The sequence below is a fragment of the Macaca thibetana genome, chromosome 4 (genome assembly GCF_024542745.1).
Source record: "Macaca thibetana thibetana isolate TM-01 chromosome 4, ASM2454274v1, whole genome shotgun sequence".
NCBI classification, from domain to species: Eukaryota; Metazoa; Chordata; class Mammalia; order Primates; family Cercopithecidae; genus Macaca; species Macaca thibetana.
This window is the reverse complement of record NC_065581.1, coordinates 58,273,550-58,293,732: the sequence shown is the minus strand read 5'-3', so window position 1 is coordinate 58,293,732 and position 20,183 is coordinate 58,273,550. Positions and strand designations below refer to the sequence as shown.

Sequence of the window (20,183 nt, the reverse complement as noted above, 5' to 3'; positions counted from 1 at the left end):
TCAAATGAAGGGAAACATAATTCTGGAGAAATGTTAATTTCTATTCCTTTCTTATTTTTTAAAAAGCTGACCTTCCTGTCACAAAAAGAAATGAACATGGGGTCTCGAATTCCTGCTATCCTCATTACTGAATATAGCTTAACATCATTTGACAGATACACAAAAAAATTACAGTTACAGAACAGGCATTATACAATACTGACAAGAATGTGCTTCAAAAATTGTCTTTCTCTGATTGTCTTATAGATTACATTTCTGAATTTCATGTCACCTTTTATTAAATCATATATGAAAGACCTGTGTAAATGCCAGCCAACCGCAGAGGCCAGGATTCTGCCAGTCTGGCCTGTCTACCTTTCTTGAATTATTAGAGCAAAAAGTGAAAAATCAATTTAAAATGAGAATTTCTTCATTTTTAAATTTATTCTGCAAGTTTTCCAAGTAACACTAACACTAAGTTCATATTGTCTGATGCTCTTACACACAGATTTTCAAACTGTGATGAGATAAACTTGCAAGTAATTACTGACAAACATCTATAATAATATATTAATATCTGAATTAGAATTTTGGAGAAGACTTCAAACATAAATTTAAGCTTTAGATGATCCCATAAATTACCTGAAGAGGAAATGGATTCACAGAAATAAAAAAGTTCAACCATATAAAAAGTAAATATCATGATATACATATACACAGTCTAGTATTTATGTTTGGGAAACATGCTATGAAGAAATAAATCAATAAAAAATCATATTAATGAAAAATTTTTTAAAAACACAGTAATCCACACGTGTAAAAAACTTACTAAAGAAAACTGACATAAAAGCCATAGAATGTGAGAAAAACAGATGTGTTGCAAATTTTAGATTCAATTTTTAGGGTCCATAAATAAAATTAATCACACTACAATCTTCCCCTGACCTGACCCCACTCGCAGAGAGGGCTCTTCCTTCACAAAAATGACTTAGTTTTATTTTTGTTTCATCTTATTAGGATGAATTTTTATTTGAAACCTGCTTGCAAATCTATAAACAAGCCATTCAGCTATGATCAGGATAGCTTAAAGAGCTTTAATCATGTCCCAGCATATTTGAGATAAATGAAGGTTTCTGTAAATAAGTAAAGGTGTGATGAGAAAAAAAGGTAATAGAGGTTTTTGAGGTAAACAGGTATTATTGGTAGATACTTTTATCTTCATTTCGGAAATGAGGAAATATATTAAAATCGGAGTATCTGTCTCCTGAGGGTGAGGGCCATTAACCGCAGAAAGAATTTTAAAAATCACATGCAAATGAATAACCTTTCTTTTAAAGGAAGATAACTTACATACTTTTAAAATTAAGATAGAAAACATAAAACATTACTCCAAAAAATCCAACTAATGAATATATAGTTTCAGTTCAGATTATGATCTATATTACAGAGATATAGGAAAAGAAAACGTGGACCAATGAATGAAGTTTGACTTTTTCTCTGAGTAAAATGGGGAGCTAATACAATATTCTATGTGCAGGACTAAAGTGAACTGACATTGACAGAGGGTTCATTTCTGCCTGCTGTGCTGGGAACAGATCGGAAAGGATAGAGGTAGAAACGCTCATTAAAGGAGTTCAGGGAATAGATGGTAGATCCATGGACCAGGGTGGTAATATCAGTGGCGATGGTAAGTGGTCAGATTTGAAGACAGGAGCATTTCCCACTTAATGGCTATAAAATATTTCTAAAATCAGATGTTCTGCATGAAAATACTCAAGAGGAACCTGTCCTCCAATGTCTTAAAATATGCGTGACATACCACTCAACCCTTTCCCCTGCCAACTAATTTCCAAAATAACTAGTTCTAAAACTTGGGAAAATGCCAATATGAAAAACAAACCTATCATATAAAATAAATGTAAAATACCCAAAATACCACTTAGTAGCCACTAAACAATATGATTAACAAACAGATTTTTTTTGTGTAGAAACAGGAGTATGATACCTCATGTCTCTTAGCGTTAGGATGTCTTAGATGCACCCTTTGCTGACTTCAAAATCTTCCCAAGTGATTCTGATGTTCTAGCATTTGTATATGGAGTACAACCTGAGAGACTTTTTCTGCACTTTGTTTTGTGAAATTTTTTCCAATATGAACATCACCACTAAGCACTGTATTAAGATATTCTGCAGGTAACTCTATTTTGATGTTGATACTAATACAACTTGCTGAGGGGGTTGGGTGACTCCAAGGCAGGAAATGCAAACCAAAAATCAGGTGAAGGAAAGAATTAAGGTATGACTAAGACACTAAATTTCAGCTTATGATACAGGATCAAAATTACAAACCTGGCAAACATCAAAATCCAAGAACAGATGCCTAAGGCAGACTGTGTGAAACAGAATTTAGGGTCAAATTTCCACAATATACTTATATACCATGGAGTACTATGCAGCCAAAAAGAAAACCGTGTCCTTTATGGCAACATAGATGCAGCTGAAGGCCATTATCGTAAGCAAATTAATGCAGAAAAAAAATCAAATACCACATGTTCTCACTTATAAGTAGGAGCTAAACATTGTTATACACAGACACAGAAAAGGTAACAATAAACATTGGGGATTCCAAAATTGGGGGGAGGGAGGCAAGGGTTGAAAAACTACCTATCAGGTACTACGTACATTACTTGGGCAATTGGATCATTAGAAGCCCAAGCCTCAGCATCATGCAATATACCCATATAATAAACCTGCACATGTGCGCCCCTGAATCTAAAATAAAAATTTTTTAAAACATATTAAGAAAAAACTAAAATACTCCACAAAGTAATGAAGATGTTGTTAGGCAAGAGTACTTTTTGCCTGTGTTTGTTTCTGCAGCATGGCTTCTGAAAGCCCAGACCTCCATCCTCACAAGCTGGTCTTGGCTCCTAAAAACATAGCTTCCCAAGATGGCAGGCCAGGACTGCCCCAGAGTGAGGATCAGAAATAGAATAGGTCAGGAAAACACATACTACAAAGAGGTGGAAACCCATCAAGAGGAAGAAATATAATGAAGAGACAAAACAAGAATAAGAAGAAAAATGTGGAAAGCCAGAGAAATGGGACAAGTCAATGGAGTCCATGGCTTGCTATTTATGTGGCTTGTAAGCATCAAAGTCTAACCCACAGCTCACAAAAGATGTTCACTGAGCACTGACACTAACTCTCCAGTTTTCATGTTCCATTCTGAAAGAACCAGAGCACCTTATGAGGTCCTCTTGCATACAGCATTAATACCAAAGACCAGTTTTCCAAAGGTCAGAGGAAATCAAATCAAGGGTCCATTCTGATGCTGGGGCCAGAGGTTTTCTAATTCTGTTTTACAAAAATATCAAACATTTTGAACAATCATATCAAAGACATTTAAAAACAATTTTTATTTGAAGAAAAAACACCTATAAAGATCTAAGAATATTATACAAATGGCAGTATGACTTAGTTTTTAACGCCAGTATTTCCAGATGAAGTACAAAATGTCAAGTGTAACAATCCACTTACTGTTCTAATCTAGTTCATCAGTAATGAAAAGGCTAAGAAAAAGTGAGTAGTGGATGGGCACGGTGGCTTATGCCTTTAATCCCAGCACTTTGGGAGTCTGAGGCAGGCAGATCACAAGGCCAGGAGTTCAAGACCAGCCTGGCCAACATGGTGAAACCCCATCTCTACTAAAAATGCAAAAATTAGCTGGGCATAGTGGCGCGTGTCTGTAATCCCAGCTACTCGGGAGGCTGAGGCAGGAGAATCGCTTGAACCTGGGATGTGGAGGTTACAGTGAGCCAAGACTGCAACACTGCACTCCAGCCTGGGTGACAGAGCAAGACTCCATATCAAAAAAAAAAAAAAAAAAAAAAAGAATAAAAAACAAAAAAAGTGAGTAGTGACATCAAACTACAATATTTTGGTAATTCGTATTTTTAAACTCTATATATTTTTTAACTTTTTTTTTTTTTTTTGAGACAGTCTCACTCTGTCACCCAGGCTGGAGGGCAGTGTTGCAATCTTGGCTCACTACAACCTCCACCTCCTGGGTTCAAGTGATTCTCCAGCCTCAGCTCTCAAGTAGCCAAGATTACAGATGTGCACCAAGACACCCAGCTAATTTTTGAATTTTTAGTAGAGACGGGGTTTTGCCATATTAGCCAGACTGTTCTCAAACTCCTGGCCTCAAGCAACCCACCAGCCTTGGTCTCCAAAAGTGCTGGGATTAGAGGTGTGAGCCACCATGCCTAGCCTCTCTTTATTTTTAACTATTCTCTATCAGTTGAATAAAGTCCACCAGTAAGAATATTATACTTTTAAGAAATAGGCTGGGTGTGGTGGCTCACACCTGTAATTCCAGCACTTTGGGAGGCCAGGGCAGGTGGATTGCTTAAGTCCAGGAGTTCAAGACCAGCTTAGGCAACACGGAGAAACCCTGTCTCTAATAAAAATACAAAAAATTAGCCAGGCATGGTGGCACATGCCTGTAGTCCCAGCTACTTGGGGGGAGCTGAGGCAGGAGGTTTGCTTGAGTTGGGGAGGTCAAGGCTGCAGTGAGTCCTGACCATGCCACTGCACTTCAGCTTGGGTGTCAGAATGAGACCCTGTCTTAAAAAAAAGCAATGCAGTTTTCATTTTCACAAAAAAGTTCATATTTGTATTTGCTAAGTTTGCTAAAACCATTAATTATACTTCATCTACTATTTCATCCTCAAGATGAATTACTGATTTTTTTTTTTCTGTAAGAGAATTCTAATAAAGTGCCTCACCAAAGACATCCTTGAAGTTGAAGAGCAAAAAGCAAATAAGGTGATATTTTTCTGATTTAATCAGTAATAGATCATAGCCAGTTGATGGAACATAGATGAACATTAATGGAACACAGATGAACATGGTGGGGAATGCTATAGGTATGTATATTTATAACACATACATACACAAAAATAGAACTCTTTTTATACACACACTATAACTTTAAGCCACACTTCCTTCCCTCTTGCTAATACTCTCTAATATTTCCAGCCAGCTGCAAATTCCTCTCTCTCTTTTGCTTCATTGCCTGCCAATGAGGTTCAGATATTACCTGGCAGCAGAATGCAGCCACCTGCCCATCTTTGGCTTTGGTGAGCAGAGCACTGTACAGCTAGGTATGCTGCGCTCACCAATTAGATATGTGGCTAATCTAATTCAAGGTCATGTTTTGTCTTATTTAAAAGTGATAATAAGCTTGCTTCTTCCTAAAAAGCTCAACCTTTCAAAACTAGACCAGGTTGATATTATTCCACTCCATTTCTAACCTTCCCATATTTCAAAGGTGAAAGAAAAATGTGGTGGAGATGCCAAATCTTGCACATTTTTGAACATATGACTTTGCTTCCATTTCCCACACACTCAGCACAGCTTAGCCTGCTGCTGCCTTACACCTCTGCTGTGACCTTTACTTACTGGCAGATCAGGGCCAAGTTTCCCTCTCTTGAAGATGTACTTTCATTTGTTTAAAACATTTTAAGTCAAGAATTTTTCTGACTCTTTATTATCTATAAACAAAATTATCTGAGTCAATTCTACCTCCAAATGTCATTAAAATCTACCTTTTTCTCTCCATTTTTGAAGCCTTCATCATTCCCTTTTTTATTGGAAAGCTTCTTGATTTATACTTTCTTCACTCGAGATAGCTGCCACATTGCCACCAGAGTATCTTTTCTAAAAGCCAAAACTAATCCTGGCATGGTTGGGGCACAAACTTTTCATCATGATTCAAAGGCTCCCACCCTGTCCTACGTGGCCACTGGATCCTCATACTTGGTCCAGCTTCTCCTACAATGTGCTCTTTGGAACTTTAGCTCACAAAATCCTAGTGATGATCAGGGGTTTTCTTGTCTAATAACTTGTTTACCTGGCTTTAATCCACCATTACCTAAGTTTCTTTATGGCAGATAGGGTAACGTTTCTCAAACTAATTTGTCTCCAGAATCTATTTTTCATAGGTCTCTCAGGACTAGGGTTCCTCAAAACACACAAAACAACCTTATTTAAATTAATAGAGTCACTTCCACAAGTCTCATTCTTCTCTCTTATCCTGCTATAGTTTTATTTCACTACACTTGTTTGTCTGTGATATGGTTTGGCTCTGACCCCACCCAAATCTCATCTTGAATTGCAGCTCCCATAATTCCCACGTGTCATGGGAGGGACCTGATGGGAGATAATTGAATCATGTGGGCGGTTTCCCCCATACTGTTCTCGTGGTAGTAAATAAGTCTCACGAGATCTGATGATGGTTTTATAGGGGAAACCCCTTTCGCTTGGATCTCATTCTCTCTCTTGTCTGCAGCTACGTAAGACGTGCCTCTCACCTCCCACCATGATTGTGAGGCCTCCCACGCCACATGGAACTATGAGTCCATTAAACCTTTTTTTCTTTATAAAGTACCAAGTCTTGAGTATGTCTTTATCAGCAGCATGAAAACCGACTAATACAGTCTGTCTCCCCCACTGGAATATCAGCTCCATGAAGGTAGAAGTCTCACTAGTTTTAGTCATCATTATATTCCCAATGTCTTGAACAGTAAATGGAATACAATCATCACTCAATTATTATTTGTTGATGTTGAATGAATGCTGCTCCTTTTGCCTGATCTGCCTTACATCAGGCACAGGGAAAACTCCTACTCCACTTTCAAACCCAATTAAAATGTCACTTCCTATATGAAGCATTCTCTTCTGCTCCCTCTTCAACAGATCTTTCCCCTCTGGCACTTTGAATATATTTTTATAAAAGTATTTAGCATACTCTATAATAGTTAACTGTTAAAGCACTTATCATACTCTATTATAGTTAGGTACCAATAAAAGGATTGTTGGGAAGCAATTTAAACTGCTAACCAAAATACTGATTTTCTCAGTGCACATTCACACCAACATTTTGGATTAAAGGATTTAAGCTCTTAGGAAACATCAACAACTAAGTAAACTTAGAAAGCAAGGAGGGAAGGAAAGAGAAGGAATAAGAGAGGAAAGATAATGAGGGGGGGAAGGGAGGACAAACAAGAAGACACATGCAAAGCCTGCTTAGAGATATGGAGAAACATATTGTCAGACCTCAGTTATGTGGTTCAGTTACTAATTATTACTGTGCTTTCAGGATTCTGTTTTTTTGGCCTAATATAAAAGCAAGCCATTTCAGAATCACTATGCCCTATGATCTTTATGAAAATAATGAAAGATATTTATACTGATTATATAATTACTTTAGAAGATTATGCTTATTAAAAGATGTATCATGTACTGATTTAATAATTACTTTAGATCATGTTTATTAAAAGATGCATCGTATCTCCTAGATACGCTACTGAAAACAGAAGCTAATGTTAAAATCTGTCACTTAAGAATTAAGAAGTAAAAATAATCATATAAATTCAGAGATAGAAACTTTAATAAGAAATACACTGCAAATTGATGGCAAACACCACCAAGAAGTCTGAAATGACTTAAAGCTACCCAGGCTAAAAATCTAAACTACTTGCTTTATGAAATAAATTTATGTAACTTTCTGGGTACCTTAAGCTTGCTTCTTCAAAAGAAGCCGGGATGCCTCTGGGAGTATACTCTATGAAACTGATCAAGAAATAGAACTAAGTTAGAATAGTTTTATGACTATAGGTAGTGAGACTGGACTTTACAAAAATATCCTAAATGACAGTATCATATGTGACGGAATAAAATTCTTCCATAGGTATCAGCAATTTTTCATGTAATGAATAAATAAATAATATAGAAAGATGTACAACTATATAAACAGAGTATTAAATTTTAAGAAAGGATGTTTTCCATTTGAGTGCAATTTTAACAACTACAAGTTTTAATAAATAGGCTTAGCTAGCAATGACATATGTTACTTGACTTTCAAAGTGATTTTTCTTTTAACCACCAGAACATTATTTAACCAGAACATTAAATAATCTCCAAGTGACCATTTATCTTCAGCCTATAAGAAAGGAAGGATATACACAGAAATCAAGTATTAAAGCCAAAAGTACAACCATGGCCTGGTGACACCAATTCTAATGCTCAACTTCCCATATTTTCCTTAATGCAATTCTGAGTTTTACCAAGAACATTACACATTTTCAACTACAACACTAAGAAAAGCAAAGCTAAGTGCAGCAATCAAACTACTGTTCTCATAAATCAGAAGAGATATTCCTGGAGATGAAACAGATACAAAAGCTGCCCTTAAAAGCAGTTACTTTTCATAAAGTAATAGACAGACTGAATACTATCATCCGTTGATAAGTCCCCCTTACCTAAGAAAACCATAGGAGTTTTTAGGTAGTTCAGATTTATATGAACATTAAGTAAAGAGTCATTGAAATTTATCTTTGTCATAAAATCTTCTTGCAAAGAGTTACTTTTAAGTCTTTTAAACTGTCCCTTTTGAAAGATTTCTTCATTAAAAGGCATTTGCCAGTTTTAGATTTAATATGGTCACTAACTTCTTGAGAATTTTTGACTGTGAAAAACAGGTTAACCAACCTCAAGAAGCAATAAGAGCATATATTTTTTTCATATTTCATGGTTTTAATATCACTCTTAAGTTTCTTAGGTGCACCAATTAGATTTGTTTTAAAAATCATTAATAGTTGAGTGAAAATTCTAAAACACATTTCCCTCCTCTATTAAAAAAACTAAAATAAGAAATAAAAAGACAGTTTTAAAAACATTAGTGCAGAAATACATTTGTAAATAATGTACCATTTCAATCAAAATCTTGAAAAATGAATAGCCTTATGTATACTTACTTATGGGCCAACATGTAAAAGTAAGTATTGGTTGTAATAGGTCTAACACAATTGTACAGCAGAAGCAAACATTAAAATACACTGTAGAAACAGAACTTAATCACTCGAATGCGCAACATTCTCAAGTGCTCGATACTTAAAGCAGTGCCCTCGAACAGAAATATGACATATCTGTAATTTTAGATTTTCTATAGCCCAATTAAAACAGTAAAAATAAGCAATTACTTTCAGTAATATATTTTATTCAAAGCAATATATCTAAAAATTGTCATTTTAAAATGTAATCAATATAAAAATACTACTGATATATTTTGTAATGCTTTTTTTGATACTATTATAACTCTGTGAAACTTGGTGTATATTTTACTACAGCCAGTGGTATACTGGAGCTAACACAAACTGGCTATAATCCCAGCTACTTGGGAGGCTCAGGCAGGAGAATCACTTGAACCAAGGAGGCAGAGGTTGCAGTGAGCCGAGATTGTGCCACTGCACTCCAGCCTGGGTGACAGAGTGACACTCCATCTCAAAAAAGAAAGAAAGAAAAGAAAAAAAAAAACTGTCAACCAAGATTCATAAGGAAAAAGTAAGACATTCCCAGATAAACAAATGCTGAGGGAGTCTGTTGTTAGTAGACCTGCCCAACAAGAAATGCTAGAGGAAATCCTTTAGGCAAAAAGAAAAGATAACTACAAAGTAACTCAAAGCAATTCAAAAAGAACGACAGGAGCTAAGATAACTATATGTATGAAGATGTAATTTGTGACAACAATATAAGGGGGAGGGACAGAACTATACAGAAGTGGAGTTTTTGTATATAATAGATGCTAAGTTGATATTAAAAATTGTTATACATATAAAAGGCTACAGTCCCCAGGATAACCACTAAGAAAATAATGGGGGCAAAAAATACATTAAAAAAAATGATGGGAATAAAAATGGTACTATGGTACTATGGTCTGAATGTGTCCCTTTCAAAGTTCAGGTGCTGCAAATCTGCTAGTATTAAGCGGTGGAACCTTTAAGACATGATGAGGGCTCATTCCTTATTAATAGAACTAAGGCCCTTATAAAGAAAAAAAAAGCAGCAGCTTCAGGTGGCATTTGGCTAGCTTGTTCTCTTGTCCTTCTGCAATGTGAAGACTGAACAAGGATGCCTTCACCAGATCAGAAAAGGGCTCCTCAACCTTGGACTTCTCAGACTCTGTAACTGTGAGAAATAAATTTCTTTTATTTATAAATTAGCTGGTCTGTGGTATTCTGTTATAGCAGCACAAAACAGACTAAGTACACTACCAAAAAAAAAAAAAATGTAATGCAAAAGAAGGTATTAATGGAGAAACTGAGGGACAAAAAAGACATGACATCATTGACAGCAATGAGCAAAATGCCTGGCATGGCAGCTCCTGCCTGTAATGCTGTTGCTTTAAAGTTTGTTTCGTCTGACATAAGAATGGCTACCCCTGCTTGCTTTCGGTGTCCCCATTTGCATGAAATGCCTTTTTCCACCCTTTAAGTTTATGTGAGTCTTTATGTGTTAGGTGAGTCCTTATGCATTCTGTAGTTCTGTACCTTTTAAGTGGAGCATTTAGGCCATTTACATTCAATGTTAGTATTGAAATGTGAGGTACCTTTGCATTCATCATGCTCTTGGTTGCCTGCATACTTTGGTTTTTTGTTTCTGTTTTTTAACTTGTATTTTTATTTTACAGGTCCTGTGAGATTTATGCTTTAAAGAGATCTATTTTGATGTGTTTCCTGGACTTGTTTCAAGATTCAGAGCTCCTTTTAGCAGATCTTCTAGTGGTGGCTAAGTAATGGCAAATTCTCTCAGCATTTGTTTGTCTGAAAATGACTTTATCTTTCCTTCATATGTGGTGCTTAGTTTCATTGGATACAAAATTCTTGGCTGATGATTGTTTTGCTTGAGGAGGCTGAAGACAGGGCCCTAATCCCTTCTAGCTTGTAGGGTTTATGTTGAGAAGTCTGCTGTTAATCTGTTAGGTTTTCTTTTATAGGTTACCTGGTGCTTCTGTCTCACCTGTCTCTGTCTTCTCTCTTCTTCTGTCTCACGTCTCTCTTCTGTCTCTGTCTCTTAAGATTCGTTCCTTCATCTTAACTTTGGATAACCTAATGACAATGTGCCTAGGCAAAGATCTTTTTGTAATGAATTTCTTGGGTGTTCTTTGTCCTTTTTTTTGAGACGGAGTCTCACTCTGTCACCCAAGTTGGAGTGCAGTGGCATGATGCTGGCTCACTGCAACCTCAGCCTCCTGAGTAGCTGGGACTACAGGCATGTGCCACCACACCCAGCTAATTTTTTGTATTTTTAGTAGAGACGGGATTTCACTGTGTTAACCAGGATGGTCTCGATCTCCTGACCTCATGATCCACCTGCCTCGGCCTCCCAAAGTGCTGGATTACAAGTGTGAGCCACCATGCCTGGCCCTGTGCTTCTTATATTTGCATGTCTAGGTCTCTAGCAAGGCTAAGGAAGTTTTCCTCAATTACTCCCTCAAATATGTTTTCCAAGCTTTTAGAATTGTCTTCTTCTTCAGGAATACCGATTATTCTTAGGTTTGATAGTTTAACATAATCCCAAACTTCTTGGAGGCTTTGTTCATATTTTCTTATTCTTTTTTCTTTGTCTTTGCTGGATTGGGTTAATTCAAAGACCTTGTCTTCAAGCTCTGAATTTCTTTCTTCTACTTGTTCAATTCTATTGCTGAGACTTTCCAGAGCATTTTGCATTTCTAAAAGTGTATCCAAAGTTTCCTGAATTTTGTATTGTTTTTTCTTTTAGCTACCTATTTCATTGAATATTTCTCCCTTCACTCCCTGTATCATTTTTTGAATTTCCTTGTGTTGGGCTTTGCCTTTCCCTGGTTCTCCCTGATTAGCTTCATAACTAACCTACTGAATTCCTTTTCAGTTACATCAGGGATTTCTTCTTGGTTTGGATTTATTGCTGGTGAACTAATGTGATTTTTGGTGGGTGTTGATGAGCCTTGTTTTGCCATATTACCAGGGTTGGTTTTCTAGTTCCATCCCATTTGGGTAGGCTCTGTCAGAGGGAAGGTCTAGGACTGAATGCTGTTGTTCAGATTTTTGGTGCACAGGGTGTTCCCTTGATGTAGTACTCTCCCCTTGTCCTGTGGTTGTGGCTTTCTGTGAGCCGAACTGCAACGATTGTTGTCTCTCTTCTGGGTTTAACCATCCAGTGAATCTACCTGGCACCATGCTAGTACTGGGGATTTCTGCACAGTCCTGTGATGTGAGCCATCTATGGGTCTCTCAGCCACGCATACCAGCGCCTGTTCCATTTGAGGTGGCGGAAGGTGCAATGAACTCTATGAGGGTTCTCAGTTTTGGTGATTTAATGCTCTATTTTTGTGCTGGTTGGCCTCTTGCCAAGAAGTGGCACTTTCCAGAGAGCATCAGCTGTAGTAGTGCAGAGACGGACCAGCAGTGGGCGAGGCCCTAGAATTCCCAAGATTATATGTCCTTTGTCTTCTGCTACCTGGGTGGGTAGGGAAGGACTGTCAGGTGGGGGTGGGGCTAGGCATGTTTGAGCTCAGACTCTCCTTGGGTGGGTCTTGCTGCAGCTGCTGTGGGGGATGGGGTGAGATTCCCAGGTCACTGGAGTTGGAGGATTATGGCTGCCTCTGCTGAGTCATGCAGGTTGTCAAGGAAGTGGGGGAAAGCCAGCAGCCACAGGCCTCACCCAGCTCCCATGCAAACTGCAGGGCTGGTCTCACTCCCATCATGCCCCCCAACAACAGCCCCAGATCTGTTTCCAGGCAGAGGGCGGGCTTGAAAACTTGCCCGAAGCTTTCACCTCCCAGAGTATTTGGGGTATCTCCTGGGTCCTGCAGGAGCAGTCCGCTTCCTTCAGGGAGTCTGAGGGTCCTCTCAGGATTGCTGGTTTGTTCCTGCAGTCGATCTGGAGCTAAAATTCACAATGCAAGCCTCCACGTGCTGCTCTGTCCGGAGCTGCAATCTAGTCCTGCCACCCATCTGCCATGATTCGTCTTATACACAATCTACAGATTCAGTGTAATCCCTATCAAAGTTCTAATGGCTGTTTTTGCAGAAATAAAAAAGTTGATCCTCAAATTCAAATGGAATTGCAAGGAGCTCCACATAGCCAAAATAATAGTGAAAAAGAACAAAATTGGAAGATTCATGCTTCCTGATTTCAAAACTCAATACAAGGTGCAGAAATCAAAACAGCATGGTACTGGCTGGCATAAGGACAGATAGACCAATACAGTAGAAATTGATATTCCAGAAATTATCCCATACATCTATGTCCAATTGAGTTTTGACAAGGGTGCAAGACCATCAATGGGGAAATTGTCTCTTCAAGAAATAGTGTTAGAAAACTGGATATTCACAAGCAAAAGAATGAAGATAAACCCCTACGTCATACCATCTACAAAAATTAACTCAAAAGGAATCAATGACCTAAATATAAAAGCTAGAGCTATAAAACTTTTATACAAAGCCATAGATGTCAATATTCACAACCTTGAATTTGACTATAGATAATTATGACACTAAAAGCACAAGTAACAAAAGAAAACAAACTTCATCAAAATTAAAATCTTTTGTCCACCAATAGACATTAAGAAGTTGTTGACAAGAAAACCTACACATTAGGAGAACATATTTGCAAATCATATATCTATCTGATAAAAGTCTTATATCCAAAATATATCAAGAACTCTTAAACAAAAAGACAACCCAATTCAAAAATAGACAAAGGAATTGGATAGACATTTCTTCAAAGAACAAACACAAATGGCCAAAAAGCATATAAAAAGATGCTCAACATCATTAGTCATTAGAAAAATGCAAATCAAAACCACAATGAGATATCACTTCATACTTAAAAGGAGAGTGTTAAGAAATGAATTGTGTCCCTCAAATAAAGATATGTTGAAGTCCTAACTCCAACTACCTAAAAATGTGATCTTATTTGGAAATAGGGTATTTACAGAGGTAATCAAAATGAGGTCATTAAGGTAAGCCTTAATCCAATATTACTGGTATCCTCCTAAAAACAGGAAACTAGACAAAGACAGAATGCACAGAGGAAAGATGGTGAGAAGACATAAAGGGAGGATGCCATGTGAAAATAAAGATAGAGATTGGAGTGATGCATCTACAAGTCAAAGATTGCCAACAAACCACCAGAAGCTGAGAAAAAGGCCTGGAACAGATTCTCCCTCACAGCTCTCAGAAGGAGCTAACCCTGCCAACACCTTGACTGCTGGCTTCCAAAACTGTGACATACAGTTTTAAAGTCACCCACTTGGTGAAAACAACTCAGTGTCCATCAAAGGATGAATGGATAAACAAAATGTGGTACAGAGATACAATGGAGTATTATTCAGCCATTAAAAAGAACAAAACACAAATGAACCTTGTAAACATGCTATATGAAGTAGGCAGACAGTGTATGATGCTATTTTATGAAATATTCAGAATAGGTAAATCCATAGAGATAGAAAGCAGATTACTGGTTTCTAGGGGTGGCAGGAGGTGATTGTTAATAGGTATGAAGTTTTCTTTGGGGGTGATGAAAAGGTTTGGAACTTGATAGAAATAGTAGTTGTAAAATATTGTGAAAGTACTAAATGCACTCAATTGTACACTTTAAAATACTTATTTGTATGTTATGTGACTTTCACCTCAATAAAAAAAGCAACCAGATCTTTTGAAAATATGTTACCATATATAATTTACATTTTGTGAATTATTCTCATCTTTATTTCACATTTGTCAGTGTTTCAAAAATGCATTATACATTTTCTTAAGTTTGGGTACATAAGAATTACCATTCACTTCACAGTGATGGCTTTCCATGAAAGAAGAAACCAAAAAGAATTTCAACTGAATTTAAAATAGAAAAATACTACAGAGAATCAGAACAATGTATTGTAAGAAACTTCAGCTTCAGTGTCAAGCACAGGTGTGAATTCTGGCCTTATCATATATTAGTTCTATGGTTCTGAGCAGTTTCTTGCCTTCTCCAAACCTCAGCTTTCTCATCTATAAAACAGGGATAACGTAGTGGTGGGAATCAAACGAGATACAGTTTATTTGTGTAAAGCCTCCACCACAATGCTTGGCACAAAAATAAAAAAAACTACCGTGGCTTCAAATTGTTCTATTTCCAGAGACAGATCAAGCACACATAAGAAAGAAAAACTATTAAGGAGTAACAGCATTCAGAGATTACAATAAAAGATGTTAACTTCATTGTGGCATATATTACAATGAACTACCACCTTTAGATTAGTCTGTAGGCAGCGATTATTATTTATTTATTAAGCTCTGTGAGAATTAAATATATGGCCATAAGTGATTTAGTATAACAAAAAGACAATTTTCCTATAAACTTTATGTACTGCTTATTTATTTTTGGAGACACGGAGTCTTGCTCTGTCTTCCAGGATGGAGTATAGTGGCACAATTATAGCTTACTGTAACTATTACTAGGCTCAAGTGATCTTCCTGCTTCAGCCTCCCAGATAGCTAGAACTACAGGTGTGCACCACCACAACTGTTATTTTTATTATTTTTTTAAAGGCAGGGTCTCCCTATGTTGCCCAGGGTGGTCTCCAACTCCTGACTTCAAGCAATCCTCTCATCTTGGCCTTCCAAAGTGCTGGGATTATAGGCGTGAGCCATTGTGGCCAGCCCCAATTTTTCTATTAAAATAGGACATAGCACACTGTTATAAGTCTATGAAACAAAGTACAATTTGAAAATTTCATGTGCATCTTTCCACAACAGAAAAAAACTTCTTCAGAGAAACAAACCATTTAAGAACAATGAGATAGTTTACTGTCGACATTTTGAACACATATTCTTATTTTATTTATTTATTTATTTTTTTGAGACAGGGTCTCACTCTGTGGCCCAGGCTGGAGTGCACTGGTGCGATCATGGCTCACTCAATCCCCTGGGCTCAAGCAATCCAGCAATCCTCCTACCTCAGCCTCCTGCACAGCTGACACTACAGGTGCATGCCTCCATGCCTGGCTAATTTTTGTATTTTTTTTGTAAAGACTGGGTTTTGCCATGTTACCCAGGCTGGTCTCAAACTCCTGGGCTCAAGCAACCCATAGGCCTCGGCTTCCCAAAGTGCTGGGATTCAGGCATGAGCCACTGCACCCAGTTCTAAAATTTCTGTATCTCAAAATATATATATTTCTACCATAAAATTACAGGTTTTTAAAGGAAAAGCTGAAGTGGAAAATAAAAACTAAAAAACAAAAGTGTTTTTAGAATAATTAGAAACTTCAGACATCTAACTTAGGCAGAAACTATTGATAGATAGATACGATACCAAAACTAACAACACATTGAAAGGATTTTTAACTCACTGCCAATTTTGAAAGGAAATTAATGAAAGTAGTGAGATTAAAATGTACACCAATATTTTAAGGAGAAAAAGCTGAGGTACCAATAAGAAATGACCAATATAGATTGCATATCTATTATTCACTGGTCATCAGCTATGTATGCCTGATAAATAATTTTCCAGTAGTCTTAAATTTCTGAACATTTTGCAAATAGAGGCAACAATGGCTTTTACTCCAGACTCCTTTTTCAAGGATGTTCATGTAACGCAGTGGTCTCCAACCTTTTCGGAATCAGGGACCAGTTTCATGGAGGACAATTTTTCCACGGGCCAGGGTGGGGAGGTGGTTTCAGGATGAAACTGTTCCAACTCAGATCATCAGACATTAGTTCGATTCTCATAAGGAGCACACAACCTAGACCCCTCGCATGCACAGTTCACAAAAGGGTTCGGGCTCCTATGAGAATCTAACATGGCCACTGATCTAACAGGAGGTGGAGCTCAGGCAGTAATGCTTGCTGGCCCTGGCTCACCTCCTGCTGTTCCTAACAGGCCATGGACCAGTACCAGTCCATGGCCCAGGGGTTGGGGACCTCTGATATAATGAACACCCCTGGAAGACAATAGTACCTTCCACTGGATTAAACAGGAGACATACGGCAGGAGAATTGCTTGAACCCAGGAGGTGGAGGTTGCAGTGAGCAGAGATCATGCCATTGCACTCCAGCCTGGGCAACAAGAGCGAAACTCTTTCTCAAAAAATTAATTAATTAAAAATAAATAATAAAAAAGAGTGGACATACTTACTGTCCATAATAAAAAGTTCAGATTCCCTAAACTCAGGGTTTCTCTCCTCTAACACAAGCCACTGCATGTGCAGGTAGTACCTGGCCTTCATGTTGCTCTGTGGGAAGTAGGGTTCAAGGAATGAATGCAAGAAAAGGCTGACATACTGCTATTGCTGGAATTGTCGTGTCTTCTGCCAGAATCCATAAAAGTGTGGCAGCTAAGTTCTTAGCTTGCAAGTAGGGTAAAATCTCAGATCCTTCACAGTCCCTAACATGGACCAGATACTGTGCTAGGTACTGGGAGCTCAGAGGGATAAGGGTTAGAATTTCATACCCATAACATAATTGTGGCTTTTATCACATTATTTACATTTGTAATGGATTTTGAAGACCTAGACTATGATCTACCTGGGTTACTACTTCATGTCTCCTGTTGTTGGGTAACATGTTCTACAGATGTTAACTAGGTAGAGTTGGTTGACAGTTAGGTAAAGTTGGTTGACAGTATTATTCAAGGCTTCTGTATCCTTCCTGACTTTCCGCCTGCTTGTTCTGTTAATTATTAAGAGGAGTGCTGAAGTCTCCAAATATAACTGTGGATTTGTCTAGTTCTCTTTTCAGTTCTCTGTTATTAATTCATGTATTTTGAAGCTATGTTGTTGGGGCATAAATATTTATAATTTTTATATCGTGTTGGTGAATTGACTGCTGTGTATTTCTCTTTTCGGGGAGGAGAGGGGAATAAATGCAGGGGTAACCATTTTCTTTGGCCATATTCTGTTTAATTGCTGTTTCTTAAGCTGGATACCAAGCTCATTAATTTTCAGTGATTTTGTAATACTATTAAGGTTAATTAAAAAGGAAAATGAAATGTGATCCTACAAGGATGCTTTGTAAAAAAAAAAAAATCAGCAATGCCAGCTGAGTCACAATGATCCCTTTTCTGATCACCAACATTTTGATTACTTAAAACATCTATTTCTTGGCCAGGCGTGGTGGCTCACACCTGTAATACCAGCGCTTTGGGAGGCCAAGGCAGGCAGATCACCCAAGGTGAAACCTCATCTCTACAAAAATACAAAAATTAGCTGGGCATGGTGGAGGGTGCCTGTATTCCTAGCTACTCAGGACGCTGAGGCGGGAGAGTCACGTGAACCGGTGGTTGCAGTGAGCTGAGATAGCACCATTGTACTCCAGCCTGGAAGACAGGGTGAGACTCTCCCTCAAAAAAAAAAAAAAAAAAAAAAAAAAATCTGTTTCCTATAGTTGAAGGTATCTTTTTCAAGTAGTTTTCTCTGAGATAAAAATAATCACATTGAGTTCTACCTTACGTACATTTTAATGATGTTTTTCTTAACTCTCATTCGATATTTTCATGTACACTTGGAGTTTTCAAGATCTAATCTGCACTCAGGCCAACCTGAAAAATTCAACCTTATCAAAATGTTTTACATGGAATTTTCATTCATTAACTCTCTGCCCTTTAGAATACAGTCCACCAGCTGCTTCACTTTAGTGAGATCCACTCAATAAAGACATCAAATAAAAGCAAAATATTATTTACAGCTTGCCCGCATGCACTATACATCTGTGTTCATCTCAGATAAAAGGTTACAATGCAGGTCTAAAGGGTAATGTGAAAATTACTAACCAGCATCAGCTAAGTAAGGGGTATACTTATGGATCAAGGGCAAATGGAGAAATACAGTGGAGTCAAAAGCAAAGAGTATACAAACATGGTCATTACTATTAACTATAAACATTAGTTTTCTTGAGATAATGTTAATATAGTAAGATTTTTTTTTAAAGGAGATTCTTTATGACTGCTAAAAAACACCTCTAATTTCTTCTAGATTCCCTATCACATTTGTTGGTGGTAGTTTCTAATATTTTCTATAAGGAGAATATCATTCATAACCCCTTTACTCTCCAGCTGATGACCTTTATTTACAAGGAAGAGTAAGACCAGTTGATACACTCCATCAACTTCCCTTTGCTGTGTCTTAACTATTTCCTCTATATTCTCACATTGCTGAGGGGTATGCCTTTCTCTGTCACCATCCTTTGGTTCAAGTACATATCGTCCTTCCTCCAGTAAGTTACTTTTTCACTTGTGTCTTTTATTTGCCTCTCTCTGCATACTACCATGCACACTCTAGGATCCACCTCATACCTAAATATGCCCATTCACTCTTCCAACATTTTAAAAGCACCTAACAAGTGTAACTCATTGGATTACTATGAGACAGAAAGTTAAGTAAAAATCCAGTCCTCCTTTCAGGAAACTCACAAACTATTGGGAAAGATGAACAGGTAAACAAATCATTACAATCAAGGGTAACAAATGTTAAGAGCTAAAGGCAAACAGTCATGGTATAAAGGAAAGAGCTTAATTCTGCTTGGTTAGAGAGAGATTTTCTTTCTTTTATATCTTCATCAAGCCCACCCCTCTCTGACAGTTCTTTTCTTCTCCTCTTCCTACAGATAGGCTCAGGTCTTAAACCCAGAAATGAACAATCCCATGATGCTTAAGCTAATACCACTCTAGCATCCCCTTTACTGGCACTATCTTTTTTCTTGAGACAGGGTCTCACTCCATTGTCAATGCTGGAGTGCAGTGGCATGATCACGGCTCCCTGTAGCCTCAACTTCTTGGGCTCAGGTGATTCTTCCACCCCAGCCTCCTGAGTAGCTGAGGCTACAGTTGCATGCCACCACACTCTGCTAAGTTTCTGTATTTTTTGTAGAGACAGGTTTTTGTAATGTTACCCAGGCTGGTCTTGAATGCCTGGGCTCAGCAATCTGCCTGCCTCAGCCTCCCTAAGTGCTAGCATTACAGCTACAAGCCCCTGCACCTGGCCTGACACATTTTTTGAAAAGGTTATTTACTGTCTTTCTTTCATTAATTTTTTAAGCAAGTATAATCTTGTTTTTGGTTTCCACCATTTTACTGACACCTCACCAAAGTCAAAGTCAAAGAATCCTCTCAGCGTATCCAACCACCTTTTCTCAGTTCTCTTCATGAAAAAAATCTTTGCTACAGGGACTCTGTGGAACTTACTCTCTTCTCAAAGTTTTCTCCTTGACTTTTGTGATACTTCACTTCCCTAATGTATTTTCTCCCTCTCTTCCCATTTCTGTTCAGTCTTCATTGATCCCACCTCCTTTTAATGCTTCACAGAGAGAAGGACTGGCCAAGATTACAATTTTGAAACACAG

At 37.7% G+C, this 20,183-nt stretch overlaps 3 protein-coding genes across 4 annotated transcripts in view; 2 read left to right on the top strand and 1 right to left on the bottom strand.

Moving 5' to 3' along the window:
* The window catches only part of DST (dystonin), a 1,587,602-nt gene that overhangs the window by 453,794 nt on the left and 1,113,625 nt on the right, over window positions 1-20,183 (top strand). The window lies entirely within an intron of this gene.
* PRIM2 (DNA primase subunit 2) overlaps window positions 1-20,183 on the bottom strand; it is a 311,497-nt gene that overhangs the window by 15,780 nt on the left and 275,534 nt on the right. The window lies entirely within an intron of this gene.
* Window positions 1-20,183, top strand: part of LOC126953305 (60S ribosomal protein L21-like) — a 710,657-nt gene that overhangs the window by 503,338 nt on the left and 187,136 nt on the right. The gene's annotated exons all lie outside the window — the stretch shown is intronic.